Source organism: Cervus elaphus, chromosome 9, assembly GCF_910594005.1.
Source record: "Cervus elaphus chromosome 9, mCerEla1.1, whole genome shotgun sequence".
NCBI lineage: Eukaryota > Metazoa > Chordata > Mammalia > Artiodactyla > Cervidae > Cervus > Cervus elaphus.
Window position 1 is genome coordinate 79,215,698 of NC_057823.1, and position 13,642 is coordinate 79,229,339.

A 13,642-nucleotide genomic window follows, 5' to 3' on the forward strand; every position below is an offset into this window, starting at 1 on the left:
AGTTGGTCAAATATTCTGCGACCTCAGTTTCCTTCAAGGGTTAATCAGATACTGTTTGGACAAGATACAATCAGTTAATTCATGGCCACTGCAGAGCACAAAGCCTGCACAGGATAAGTAAGCAATACCTGTTAGCTGTTACTATTACCACAGCCAGGCCCTGCTGGATTTTCTGTCAATTACTCTGTAACTGAATCAGCCTTTCCTGGGTCGGGAATTGCTTCCTTTTGTAATTCCCTTTATGGAAGGAAGAAAAGCAACTCCCCTCTGAGGTGTGGAAACCTAGCTTCCCGGGTACCGCACCACCTTAGACAGGTTCAGGGCCACTGAGCAGCCTGGGTGAGGCAGGTCAGCAGGGGCTGAAGGCTCTGCCCACTCTCCCTTCCCTCTCGAAACCACCGCTGCGCTCTGCCGCTCTCTGCTTCCTAACCCTGGAAGGTGGAATCTGAGGTTGCAGCCGAGCAGTCGGCGTGATCTGAACCCAAGGCAAGCTCGGGTCACTCTCGGGGTGCTCGGGCTTGCTGTGCTCCCCTGAGTGCAGGGATCCGGGTGCAGCCGCGGTGCCTGGGGTTTCGCAGAGGTGGAAGCTCGGTGCGCGCAGCCAGGGAACCGAACCTCCCGCAACCCAACCCCACAGTGCAACTGAACTCTACACCGTCCGCGGCTCGCGCTGTGCCTGGTTGCGGGGAGCGTGGGGCGAGGGGGGATCGCTCTGCAGACAAAGGGGTGCACGAGCCCCCAACGCCCCTCTTTCGCGGCCGTGACGCCCTTCCCCAGTCCCATACCCGGGAGCCACGGCAGCTGCCGCCCCCCCAGTGCCACCACCCAGCCCCGGCGGCCTCGGCCTGTGCGCGCGCTCGGGGGCCAGGGATTGGTTCGCACTCCTGTTCAGGGGCTGCGCCGGCGGGCGGGAGGTGCGCGGCGTTCCGTGTGTCTGTGTGTGTTTGTGTCTCTGTGTGTGCGCGCGTGCGCGTGTGTGTGTGCGCGCGTGTCTGTGTGTCTGTACTGCGCGCGGGCGGGCGCGTGTGTGTGTGTGCGCGCGGGGGCTCCAGTGCAGGAGCCGCTGGGTGTGCGTGCGTGTGTTATGGGTTTGATTCCAGAGCAGGTTGCACATTGGTCCTGGGTGGCTCGCAGGCTCAGGTCGTGCTTGGGCGTCCTCCTCCTAATCGTTTCCGAAGCAGCAGCAGCAGCAGCCGCCGCGGCAGCATCGCAGCAGCTCAGCGGCACAGCCGGCAGAACTGTGCAGAAGCGAGCACCGTTTGGGGAGTCCGGGGGGCGGGTAAGAGGGAGGAGGAGAAAGCCTGTCTTGGTCTTTGGGATTATTTTTCCCCTTCTTTCCCTCTCTCTCTCTTTCTTGAGGGCGTGTGTTACCCCCTCGAAGTGAAGGAATTTTGCTCCAAAGCGAGCTGGGACCGAAGACTCTAGGCTAAGTTATCTCTCTATGTAGATGGTGTCAGGGAGCGAAGCTACTGACCGAGCCGCTGGTAAATGTTTTTTCACTTCTTACTCTTTAATGCTTAAGGCTTTCCCCCCCTTTCTTTCTTCCTTGTTTCCTCTCTGTTGCTCCTCATTCTGCAATCGCTCCTGAATCAGCCTGCAGTTCCCCTTCTCTCCCTCTCTCTCTCTCTCTCTTTGCGTTTGTGCAGTTTGCAACTTGTTTCGTGGTTTTCTATGTTTTTTTCCCCCCTTCATCCTCAGATGAATGCTGGAACATTTAAATTCGGCACTTCGGGAGGTCATCATTAGTTGCATGAGTTTCAACGGGGAGGGGAAAGATTGGTAGAGCAGGCTGTTATTTCCCTGCAGAAGGACTGCCGTTTTCTCTCTAATGTTCATCGCAATTATAGGGATTTTTTTTAGGATGCATTTTAACGTTGCATTGATGTTTATCGTTATCGTTCTTCAGGATTACAATGCATTTTGACTCAGTTTTGACAGCATGACAGATGCCAGTGATTCCAGAACTACTGTATGGTACATGCTGGCTAAAATATTCAAAATTAGAGGCAGAATCATTTGCATTCCAAAAGGGAAATTCTTAAAAACGCTGTTTTGCCTCACATCGCTGCAGATTTGCAGGAGGCAGTTATAGACACCACTACTCATGTTGCTTGCAAAGATAATAAACATATAAGTGCTTTAGTGTATCACATACTGTCCTGGTCTCCAGTGATTGAGCTATTGCTGAATTTACTTAATAATAAATTTAGGGCTGTGGAGAAGGAGAGAGATTGCTGGTATTGTTTTATGCAAAATTGCGAGACATGTACAGCAATTTCTAACCCCCAAACCACCCCTTTCTTAGATCTTACTTGAAGTGGTATCTTGTCAGTTGGGGAGGGGGAGGGCAGTTTCCGCCATCCACATGGAATAGCGTTATTTTAAATAGCCAGCATAATGCATGTAAATTGAACTCTTAACTCTTTTTTTTTTAATAGAACTGACTGTGTAACTCTTGCTTCCAGAATCTGTTTTAAATATTATTTTAAAATTAACATAGAACAGTTCTTTGATGTATTCGTATTGAAGTTCTTCGGAGGGTCTTTAGCAGTTAACCATTTTTCGTTTGTTTTGCTCTTTATCCCCCTAAGTTTTCAGTTCCAGTTCAGTAGAAATGCTGAAGGGTCACTAAGTAAAGGCACATTAGCAGTTTCTAAAGAAATCAGTTTATAGTTGTGAAAATTTCTGCCAAGCCATGGGCAAAGAAGCTAAAATAATGGCAGCTTAAATGTAAGGAGGGAAGTTGGGGATAGAACCAATTGCAATTCCACTGTGTGTGTTAGCATCCTGAGGAGCTCTGAACTCTAGACTCAGATGAGGATATCCAGTTCACAGATACTCTGAAGCTCACACGTTTGACAGAGGGAAAATACTGGTATTTAAAGAAGCTTTCTTTTGCTATGTGGTTGCAACATCATAGACCAGCAATTACCTAAGTGCAGAGAGTATGTTTGCAATGATACTGCTCAACTTTGTTTTCATGTAAACTTAGCTGATGTTGGGAGAACAGCATAAAACAGTTTAGGACTTGGAACAAAATGAACTGTAAATTAACTCAAGTCAGACCCTCTTTTCTATAATAGAAAGCCTACTTCAAGACACCATGCAAATTCACCTGTTCTGAGCTGCCTGTGTTGACTTGGAAATTGTGGACTGGGTTCCTTAAATTTAAAGCTATTTCTTCTTTTGTAGTCTGCTAATGGTATAAGACAACTTATTTAGAATGCAAGCTCAGCTTATTCCTGGGTCCCTGGAGGTGGCAATATTGCTATTTAAAATATTTTTATGGACCCTTGCCATTTACCATTTTGATCAAGTTGGAGAGAAAAGCCCAACTTCCATTCATTAGGATCACAGTTGTCTTTGAAGCATTTATTTGCCTGAGTACCAAGGAAAAATGAATTCGTATAGTAAATATGATCCTAAGAACCCAAGTCTTCTAAAGCATGGTTTTCTCATTCTAGGACCTAAACCAGAAAGCAATATACTCCATGCTAAGCAGCTGAATTATTTCTCTGGCATATTCCACACACAGGGGCACAAGCAGACAACTGACCAGACTAAGGAGTCATTTCACGTGGCTCATGGAGCAAGATTTCTAATTGTTATATAATATATTCAGTGCATGAATTTATTTATGAAGCAGCACAATTAGCTTTAGTTTCAGCATCTTCACTAGTTATGAAGACCAAGAGTCCATTGATTTAAAGAACATACTCCTTCCTGTTGTGGTTTGTTTTTACCCTTTCTACTTCTAGTTTCCTGGCAACTTTGAAAAAGCTCAGAGAATTTGTGTTAAAATATTAAACATAGCTTCATTTTGGGTGTGTTGTCTGGTGAGATTACTATTCAGTCAGCTAGGTTTTGAATTACATGGTTCTGTGTAGTATAGTGTTTGTGGCTTGCTGGTGGTTTTCTTATTATTGTTATTGATGTTAAGTTTCCCATTAAATCGTAACTAAGCTCCTTTTAACTTTCTGTGCCTGGTGTTGATCTCAGTTTAATGTGTCAGAATAATACCATCCTCTTGCTAAGTTTGTTGGCACATTAGGTAGTTTACCTTCAATTGGTGTGTGTGTTGAATTTCAGCATTTCCAAATTTATGGCATCTGATATGGGGAGAAAGTAACTTTTTTGGGAAGAGAAGGCTGTGTAGAAAGAGCCTGTTGGTTCATGGAACTTGACAATGACAATATATTTGCCTGTATTTTTAAGGTGACTATTTTCATTTTGATAAGAGTAGAGTTTTTTCCTCATGTGTGAAGTGTTTATTATGCTAGAACTACTGAACGTTTCTTAAAAGTAATTACTCTTTTTTTTTTCCATTGTGTGATTGAAAGGAACTCGACACTGCTTGTGTATGTTTGAGGAAAACCTGTATTGGTGAGCTTTTCCATTGTTTTCTATTCTGTGTAAACTAATTTTGAGAAGTGATTTCTGGTGAAATATAGTCAAGGTCATTGCCAAGGCCCTTTTATCCCTCTCCACTTAAGAACTCAAACTGCAAGTCAAGTTTAAAGAGACAAAACTTATATCAGACTGCTACTCAAATGGGACTATGTGAAAAGCATATGTTTTTGTCTCTCATCACTGGGTGAAGCAACAGTTTTGTTCTTTGACTTACTGGTTTCTAGGAGTCCTGATACACTCACAAAGAGGAACCTTCCATTCTATACTCATAGTGCATACAACAGATTCTCAGTCTTCAGGGAAGATTGTAAGAATATTTTTTTTGGTGGGGGGGAATGGCTGTCTTTTCATATGCTCTTAATGGAAAGAGGAACATAATAATATTTGATAAAATGTAAGATCTAATTAGATAATACCCCCTTAAAATTTTGTGAAATCAACAGTAATTTTATGAATCGTGTCCAGTAAGTGCAAATAGTAGCTCTGTCAAAGTATTTCCTTGTACTCCTGCTTTCGCTTTTTCTTTGTTAAAGGAATATTCACAATATTCAGAATTTTGTACTACCAGTAAATTATATATATATAATACACACACATATATATATATATAGTTTTCTCTACCTAACAAAGGAAAACCACTACTTAATGTATTATTTTAGCTCTGCTGCACGTATCCTGTTCATATTTCTAAAAGATTTTTATGAAGTTGAAGAGGTATAAAATCTTTTCCCCCAAATTCATATTACTCACTGTCTGCAGTCTGCTTGGTATATTTCATTCTCCAGTGTGATTTTGAACTTGAAGCATTGCAGCCTTTTCTTACGAATTCCTCGTGGCAAAAAATGAAGCACCTTGAGAAACAGTTTGCAAATAAAGTTCTCTCGTTTTTGCTGAAAGGATTAAATTGGTCCCCCTCTCCTAAGTAGAGCATTACAGTACCAACCTTATAGACAAAAAGGATTATCAGAAAAATGGTATGGTTGTGTGCTTTTCAGCAATAGTGTGAGTAAAGCGAGAGCAGGTGTTTTAACTCTTTTCATGTAAATTTAGTGAATAGAAATTGACGCTAAATAATGCAGCTAATATGTTAAAATAAAATCTAGGTTCCCCAGCAAAGATTTCCCCCTACCCTGGATAATATGACTTGATCTTTGACTCTGATGGAACGATTGAGTGTGTTCCTCATCTCAGTGCCAGCATATGGGGGTCGGGTACCAAATATCCTGCATCTGTCTTGGAAAGTATGAGTACGAGGTGTGAGAGCAAAGAGATGGTTTCTTTAAAAGTTTAGACTTCTTATGCTTTGACTGAAGTTCTTTCACAGAAGGCTCTCCTTTCCTCGATACTTGTTTAGATCACCTATGAGGATGCCCCATTATTCCTCTTGTCCCTAATTTGATTCGGCCACAGGTTTTTCTAATATAAACGTGATGCTAGACTTCTTAGCTTAGTTGTTTCTATCTTTGCCTTACTTTGTGATTTCTGAAATATGATGCAGATCTATAAAAGTTTAGGACCCATTCTTCTAAAAGATAGTCTATTTAATTGTCCTCATGATGAAATTATTTAGGTGTAGAGGCTTAAGCCTGTTAAAAAAATATTAGGAATTTTGTATGATCATTTCTAATAACATGACCATGGTAAAGTAATTATTTTATAATATATAAAAGTGAGTTGTGGGCCTTGTAAAATAGAAAAAATCATTTATGAATTTGATCCAAAAGGATAAGTCGTTTTTGTTTGTTTAGTTTCCCCAATCCTTAATTTAAATATTAGGAGGCAAAACCTAAAGTTGGAGAATGTAATTCACTTGGTGAAGATAAAACTGACGCCAACCATGATATACTGATTTAAAACCTTTCAGGAGGACGATTCTCCGGAGGATTCTCTTGGAAAAGGCTTATGTGTAAATGTCATTTTTATTATTGCTTAGGATTTCACTGATACTCAATGTTTTGACATTTCTCCTCCTTTAATTAGAGGAATAAGAGTGTCTGTGGAAAAAGAAATACATCATTAAATAGAAATGATTTTGGCAAAGGTTAAAAAAATCCCATACAGTTAAAAAAAAAAATCACAAAATTGTATAAGCTACTTGCTGTATTTATAACAGGTTTTGTTTTTTTTTTAATATACGCCATTTCAAAATTTCATTTTGAGTGTCGAAATAGTCAACTTAGATTCTTAGATTATTTCTAAGAATGAAATTGAACTATTAAAGAAGATAGCTATGTCCACATTTATGGTTAATTCAAACGGTAAATATCTACATAGCTAAAATCATAGTTATTATTAGAGAACTTATTGCAACAGACTTTGTGATCTTAACTGTGATATTTTCCCTAAACCATTTCAAATGTAAGAGTATATGGTAACACATTTCAGTAGATATTGCCTATTACCTAGAAAGAATATAGGCAAATTAAAGCTGCATGAAAGTATATTTCAATCTTTCAGTTTTTGTTTTTTTTTAATTCCTTCAAAAAGCAGTTTTTAAATTCCCAAGACAGGCCAGGTACCGTGTTCTGTTAAGAGCTAGATCTTGTGGTTAAGAGTAATTTGATGCCAAAGTGATGTCTAAGGAAGTAAATGGGAGTAGAAGTGGATGCTTCTTTTTTAAATACAAGATGCTCTTTGTGTCACTTGAGATTATATTAGAAAAGTGATTTAATTTTATTTTATTTTAGGATTTGCTCAGACTGTAAATGTATACAAATATTTTCTCATTCTCTGCCTTCTATATATGCCCAACTCATGTCTATTCATGTAGTCTGATGTGATATGACCCCTAGGATTGGAGACCTCAGTCAAAGTTTGGCGCTACCTGCATGGATTTAATGGAGGCATGAGGGCAAGGCAGTGAGACTTTGTGGGAAAGCCAAAGGAAAATGTATTCTATAGTTGGCTACCATTTCCTTATGATAGTAATCATGCCACCCATTTTATTTTTAGCCTCACCTAAAGTCCTGGAGAAGATGCAAAGTGCTTTTCTAACCTTAAGAATAATAATATAATTATTGCACAAATATTTCACAGTGGTTAGGGCTCTGCAATTTGTGTGACCTAGCATCTAATTTTTCTCCTCTCTAATCCTGTTTATATATCCCTGCACATAATCAGACTCAGTCAGATGAAACCAATTACTAAGGGGAAAAAAATCAAATTTATTTATTATATTTATTGGATGTGTCTGTTGCTTAATTATCCATCGGCACATTTACATGTGGCCATGGAGAAGGCCATGGATGACTGTGGAAAAATGATCATTCATTACTTCTTACAGTCCAGAGGAGGTGCCAAGAAAACAAGAAAAAAAACAAGAAACAAACTAAAAAACCCACAACCCTACCCTTTCTCACTGCTATCTATGTGGGAGACCTGAAAACTGAGAAACAAACATCACCCCAAAAAACGAGTTTGGCTTAACATAGGAAAATCTAGAAAAAAATTGGGAGTAATTATCAGACTTTTTCTTAACCACTAGATGTAATGTTAGGAGGAAATGTAAGGAGTTCTGTACACTTTCAAATGAATAATGATTTAGGTATTCAAAGATGTATGTTGGAAAATGAACTCAATTTATCCTATGAAGCAGATGACCAAACCCACCTCTTGGCTATAAGTTGAACTGTGGGATGAGCCAGGGGTGGGGGTGGGGCACTGGGATGGGATGGGGTACAATAGGTGGGTAGCATAAGGGGACCTGCACGATGATGTTGGCAAAGGAATTGACCAGTACATGTAACTGCAGTGAGCTGTGGCTAAGATAGTACTATGAAAGCATTGAATTAAAATAGATTTTGTTTTTGACCTTTGATGGTAAAGACATACACAGACTTATTTTTTGTTTCATGTGTTTTTTTTTTTTAAATTCCTTACCTCAGTCAAAAATGTTTTCTTCTCTTTTTACCTACCCCCCCCATCCCAGATTAATGGGATCAATTTTAAGCAGGGTTTATTTCTTATTTTTTCCCCTACTTGCTCTCATCAAACATTTTGGGAAATTTATCAGTGTGGAAGTTATTCTTCAAAATAGACCATAACTGAAATAACAACCATTTCAAGTAAATGTGACAAGGCTAAATTGAAACAGAAGCATCATCCTATGTATATGATCCTTTCCAGAGACAACTAAATTATCTGTTCTATCCACATCCTTAAGATAGAACATGCATATGAACTTCAGGGAGAAAAGCAAACCGCTTTGAACTTGAGGTATTTGAAGACTGTCTGGAAGGAAGCTCTGCAGTGTGATTTTAAGAATTGTGGCACACTATCAGTGCATCCTTTAGAGAAAAGACGGTGAGCAGGTTGTGATTTATTGCTAATTCCTGTTTATGTGGAGATGCTGCTGTTGAAGAAACTATGTAAGCTTTGTAGATGATGCTTTTGTTACATTTGGCTGCAGAGAAATCCAAATGGCAACATGAGTCTTGAGAATTGAGAGGTAAAGGTGATTTTATACCTGTTGACCTCGCAAGAAAATATTAGTGATGAGGTAAATTTTGCGTTTAATCTGTATTTTAAAAGTTATTCTGCGGAAAAGGTTATCACAGAAAGAAAAAAAGTTGCTCTCAGCTGAATTCAGTGAAGAAGCCAAACAGTAAATAGATAAAGAGCCTGAACTCTCCTTCCTACAACAGTGATTTTTCACTAAGGACTCTCTAGGTATATAAGGGGTATAGGTTCTTTTTATATGATTTGTGTATGTTCCCATGGACTGTGAAGTCTATTTCTGGGCAATTTTCAAGTTAAAATTGTGTTACGGCTACCCTGAAGGTTGTCATTTCTTGTTTTTTTTTCTCTTGTCAGTCAATTCATAACTGTTTATTAAGCCCCCATGGGGTATACACAGAATCATATACTATTTGGGTGTGTATATGTGTGTATGATTGGTTGCTGGTCTAGAAGCTTACAGTCTTTAGGCAAAAGTGTGTGTGCGTGTGTGCATATGCACATGTATAATATAATGTTTTAATTACAGAAGTTAGAAGTAGTTTTGTTTTGTTTTGCTTTTAATAGCATTGTCCTAGATCTCCAAGTGCAGTTACTCTGAGAAAAGCTTAGCTTTGAGCCAGATCAGGGATATAACTTCTCAGCTTGCTTGCTTTCTTTTAAATTCAGATATAGCAGACATGTTTAAGAATAAAGCCAGAGGGCTAGTATTAAACTAGGGATTCTTGCCAGGTTAACATCTAGGTTTCAAAGTAAGGGCAGATACTCATGCAGGTCATTTTTAGGACATGCCTATTACCTGTGTCAATTCAATCAGTGAGCGGATGAATGGTTCCATGGCTCAGAGCTGTCAATTTACATTTTTTATGACCAATGAATCAATTTATGATTTACTTTTTTTTTTTTTTTTGGAGGGTTTTGAAAATTGATAGGAATTGGGACAGTAAGAAAATTTCCAAGTGTTCCCATGATTGAAAACTGTTCTAAAGGAATATTTTCCCAGTTGTACTTGAAAGCATATGGTGAATATGTAGGTTTAGGGATTTACTTTTCAAAACTTATTCACTTTTTTAAATTTGTCTCTTATCAGTCATTTGTCAGAATGGTAATATTCTTGAAAAGTACCCAGTGAATAGCTCTGAAAGTGGATGGGAAAGAAGTGCACAGAGCATTGACCCTTTCCACAGCCCCAGGTAATGGCTTGCTGGACTTCCAGCAGTCAGCTTTGACTTTTGATAGCACTGGTCAGGCTCTGATTTAATGCTCCTGTCTTTTTTTTTTTTTTCCCCTGCTATGATTTTCAAGATGTGCATATCTCATTTCCAGCAAATCATAGCCAAACTATCAAATTTCTTTTCCATCTTCTGTTCCTGGTGGATCTGAATCAGAGAAGCAATGGCTGAGAAAAATTGGAAGGGATCTTCTTTTAAACTTTGACTCTTGGCTCTTTTCCTGTTGGATCCATGAATTTCTGAGAATTTCTGAGATCATTTCTAATTTGTTGCAGGAGTCCTTCTGGACAGAAAGTTCCCTAGTCTTTGTGATAAGAATATGTTCTTTACAACTTGCAATATTGCAGGCTCTCTTCATTCATTTCCCAACAGTTTCTAAAATTCACCGGCACAGAATAAAAGTGCAATTTGATTTATTATTTTCAATTGTAGGATTGGGTTTGTTCTTCCTTGTAAGTTAGACACTAATTCTGGTAAACATAAACAGAAAGGGAATGTGTTGAAAGATATCAGGGAGCACCGAGTCCCCAGGAAATATGTGGAAGCAGACACGTGCTCCTGCCACTGAACACCGGGTGCCCAGCTGCAGCTCTCCGCATCCCCGACACTGGGCCTTGCTATTGCCATTAGTGTCAGCTAGCATGCAGCCCTGGTTAGGTGACTGTTTGCACCAGGCCTGGAAGGAACTAGAACTACTGTCCTTGCAGTAGTAGGGATCCCTGGCTCTTGACTCAAAATTCCAATCTGGTTCATCCATCCAGCTGGTTGCATTTTGATCAAGTGTCACATCCCTATAACTAGAAAGTCTGATAAATCAATAGTCTGGCCCTTTCATATTCTATCATGAGGCAAAAAGACTTAGAGCAAGATATAAGTGGTGGAATTCCCTGAAAATAAAAGGGGAGAGGCAATCAATAAAATATAAATAAAAATTCCCCAGCAAATATTTACAATAAGGGACCTGTAGGACCTTAGGGGATGAACTTGAAAGGCAAATAGAGGTGAGAACTTCTCTCTTGCTTAAAATGGATTGGAGAACATTCCTGTTGTAAATGTATTAAGCAAAATGCTTTTGATTTTAGCACGCGCCAGTCTCAAATATGTTCATCATGAAGAATTCTTTTTGTTATCACCAAAAGCCGTATTGAAACATGATGCATTTGAATTCTGCTCATGTTAAAATTAAAGATAATCCACTTAGATTGGGCTGAAGTTTGCCTGTGTGTAAATATATAAGGTTGATAAATGGTATGAAAAAAGGTGAAGATTTGTTTAAATTACTGTAAAGAAGACATCTGTATGGCTGAATAATTGCCTGCAGGGAAATTAGTAGGAATTTGAAATAAAAGATCAGACCAGCTCTCTACTTATAAATTGCTAATAAGAGTAATTGTGGTACTTGAAAGAAACAAAATTGCGCCTCTTTTTTTCCATGACTTAGACTGTCTGAGGTCCAAACACATCTTCCTCACTAAATTATTAGCAAACAGAGTGAGATGTGGGACCCACACAAGTAATCCATGTTTCTAGTAAAACTTTTGCATCAGAAGGCTCAGTCTTTTATTCTTCAATTCCAAGTTAATATATTTATCCTTCCATCACTGTCTCCCAAGGATTTTGAGAATTAATTAGAAACAAAATCTCTTTCAGGCCTTGAATGTTACAATTCTGTGCTGAAAAACCATAAGATACTGAAGTGTTATTAATAACGGGAAAGGTTCATCCCATAAAATAATCCGACTGGCTGAATTCTCACACAGTTGTTATTTTCTGATATAACTCACTGAAGGATTAGATAGTTAGATATTGAATATTGTCTCATTTAATGCAGCTGTATGAAATATTAATGGTAATGATTTTCCAGTTTGGGGAATAGGGAAAGTTTTTTGTTTTGTTTTGTTTACTAATAGCATTGACTTGTAGCATAATACATTTTACAAAATAGTAATGAAGATATTTAAATGAAGGGGAAGCTAAGTGGCCTCTGAAGTAATAGATTTCATGGAAGTGATAGATTTCAGTCGTCACAAAAATTTCTTTACTCTTTGCATTAATTTTCTCTCTATTCTGAGCATTTTGGATGGCCTTGAGAATTTGTTAAAAGAACAAGTTTAGTCTATTAAGTCCTTGAAGAGGAGTGCCGTTGATGTTGTTTCGTTGGCATGAGGTGTAAAAGTTTGAAAATTGGATTGGGCTTTGAAGGAATGGTGGCCGTGTTGAATGTGACAGTCGAAATGGGATTGTTCATGAAAATTTTAAAAAAAAAAAAGGCAAAAGAAAATAAAAAGGAAAGAATGCAAGAGAGAAAGAAAGAGAACCATTGACCAAATAGTACAATTGATGAAACTTAGGTCTACTTAGAATTTACTGCTTAATGAACAGAGCAAAAACTTTTAAGATTTTTTATTGTCCAATTTTAAATAATCCCATTTTGAATTTTCTTCATGTTCTTGTGCCTGTGCACTTATATCTCAAATTAGGAAAATAAAACCCAATGACAAACAGGGTGACTATTATTGAAATATTTTGTCATGAATCCAGAATAAGAACATAAAGCAGTGCATCAAATTGGTTTAAATCGGTTGTGTTTTTTGTTTTTTTTCTCCAGAGGGGAACTTTATGTTTTGTGAGATGATTTTATTTGAAATTGCAGTTATCCTTGTTTCAGACCTAGTAATTTAACAGTTGAAAAAGCTCCCTTTTTTGTTCTGTGTAGTTAATGTATGTGGTGTGAGTGAATACATTTTATTTAAAAAAAGTGTTTTGGGGTAGCATTCTTTTCCGCACAAACTTATTCCTTGATAAAGGAGCTGGCTGCAATTTGCAGAAATGACTGTTTCTTTTTCTTTAGTTGTTGGATAATTGCTCTTTGTATACACTGTGGAAATGTGCATATAGACCAGTGACAAAGCATAGCAGATGCACTTGCAATTATCTTGAATTTAAGTAAATTTCGCATCTGATACACACAAAGCAAAGGCTTTGTCCAAGCAGGCTCCCATACTGGCATGTGGATTGCTGTGAATACAATGAGTAGATTTTTAATGGAAAACAAATGGGACTATTAGTAAGTCTTGTCTTTTACTTGAAAAGACGCCCCACTTTAGGCATGGCCTACAACTTATTCATATTCATAGTTGGTGCAGTTTTAAATATGACCTTTGAAACTGAACAGAAATTTTAAATGTTTCAAACAAAATATGTCACTATGTTTTTATTGGAGTCACATTCATAGTTTTTTGAGGAAATAAATATTTGTTTCATATCTCAGCGTTACAATTTTTTCAACTGCTAAGGAGAGCATTCACTTATTAAGACACTAAAAATGTGAAAGGGGATTTCATATTATAAATAAATCATGCCATAGATAAAAGATAATTACAATGTTACTTTAACAACCTCAATTCACAAGGGGACCCATAAGAAGGAATACATAATGGGTCCAAATTCTACTTCTTATTGTAAACAAAAGAGATCTAGCCAGAGGAATAGTTTTCTGCAAAAGCCTCTTTTCCTAGTTTTGTTTGAGATTAATCCTTTCCACT

At 38.3% G+C, this 13,642-nt stretch overlaps 1 protein-coding gene across 1 annotated transcript in view; it reads left to right on the plus strand.

Moving 5' to 3' along the window:
* The first annotated feature begins 1,274 nt into the window (after positions 1–1,274).
* TENM2 (teneurin transmembrane protein 2) overlaps positions 1,275–13,642 on the plus strand; it is a 1,355,200-nt gene continuing 1,342,832 nt past the window's right edge. Inside the window, exon 1 of the mRNA XM_043913490.1 lies at positions 1,275–1,484. The gene's annotated coding sequence lies outside the window, so the exon portion shown is untranslated. The remainder of the gene's footprint in view (positions 1,485–13,642) is intronic.